This window comes from Suricata suricatta, chromosome X (genome assembly GCF_006229205.1).
Source record: "Suricata suricatta isolate VVHF042 chromosome X, meerkat_22Aug2017_6uvM2_HiC, whole genome shotgun sequence".
NCBI lineage: Eukaryota > Metazoa > Chordata > Mammalia > Carnivora > Herpestidae > Suricata > Suricata suricatta.
This window is the reverse complement of record NC_043717.1, coordinates 102,346,099-102,347,496: the sequence shown is the minus strand read 5'-3', so window position 1 is coordinate 102,347,496 and position 1,398 is coordinate 102,346,099.

Here is a 1,398-nt window from a genome sequence, read left to right as displayed (position 1 = left end):
GTGTGGGGGGGAGGAGGCTGAGTGTGTGGGGGGTGGGGGGGCGGCGGGGGCGGGGATTCGGCGCGTGTATGTAAAGGTGCAGCCCGTGTGTGAGGGGCCGGGTGCGCGCGCGGTGTCTGGCCGGGTGCGCGCGCGCGCGCCGCTGCCCGCCTGCTCGCCTGCGAGGGCTGCTCGCTGGGTTTGACGGGCGAGCGAGCGCGTAGGATCCGGAGCCGGGATCCCGGAGAGAGCATCGCGGAACCGGCAGGGCGGATTGCGGCTCCCTGGGCCCCGCGGGAGCTGCCGGGCCCCGGAGGTGGGTCAGTTACCCGCGGGGCGGCGCGAGCTGCACCGACCACTCGCTGCCTCTTCCCGCTGGGTTCGGTCACGCGAGTGTGTGTGTGTGTATGTGTGTGTGTGTGTGTGTGTGTGTGTGTGTGTGCACGCGCGCGCGGGCGTGTGTGCGCGTGCGCGCCGAGGGGGCAGGTAGCTTATTATTTTTAGTTTGGGTCGTGTTGGTTTGGGGCCGGCAGAGCAGCCAAAGCGGCCACAGCAGCTACTCCACCAGCACCCTGCTTGCCTGCCCGCGGCGCGGTAGCGGGTCCCTGAGGACCAAAAGAATTCGGTGCCCTTAACATCGCTGCCTCCCCGAGCGGCCCAGGCGCCGGGGAAAGTGTCTTGGGCTCGGGCGGCTCGGGCTGTCGGGGCCGCCGCGCTGGCTTTGTTTTCTGCGCCCCCACCCCCCGCGAGCACTCCTGGCGGACGAGGGTCTGGGGCTCCCAGCGGTGGCCCGGGAGCTGGCCCGAGATTGCTGGCACCCGGCAACACTGGGGATACAAGAGAAGCCGGTGGCTAACTCCAAAAGCCCTGCAAAGCCGGGCAAGTGCTGGCGGCGCGACTTTGCAAGATGCCCAAATGTTGAGCTGATTTCTGGCTTGGTGAGAGCAGCATTTTGTGCCTGGCCGGCGGGCGGGGGAGGGCGGATGGGGAATGTGGGAGGGTGAGGGGTAGGGGGTGCCTGGACCGCCGCTCCCGGCCAGGGAGCCACCGGGTCACTCTGCCTGTGTGACAAGCGGGCCAGTGACGCCCCGGCGGCCCTCGGCCTCGTGGCTTGAGCTGACGGTCTCTTACCCCTCGACCGCCGAACGCCCGGGTCTAGAAAGGCCGACGGAAACTCCGATCGCTGCCCCTTGCGGGACGCGAGCGCGCGGAGAAATGTGTGCGCAGCGGAGCTGAAGGCCCCCGCGACATCCCGAGCGGTCCCCGCCTCCGCTGCCCGACCCACGAGGCGGCCGCTGGGGCCCGGGACCCGGGCGGGGGCTGCGTGTCGGCTCCGGGCACAGGGATGCGGCAAAACATTGCGGTACGCGCCACCGCCGGCAGCCCCTCCGGCCGCGTCCCCGCCGGCCCGAGGTAGCG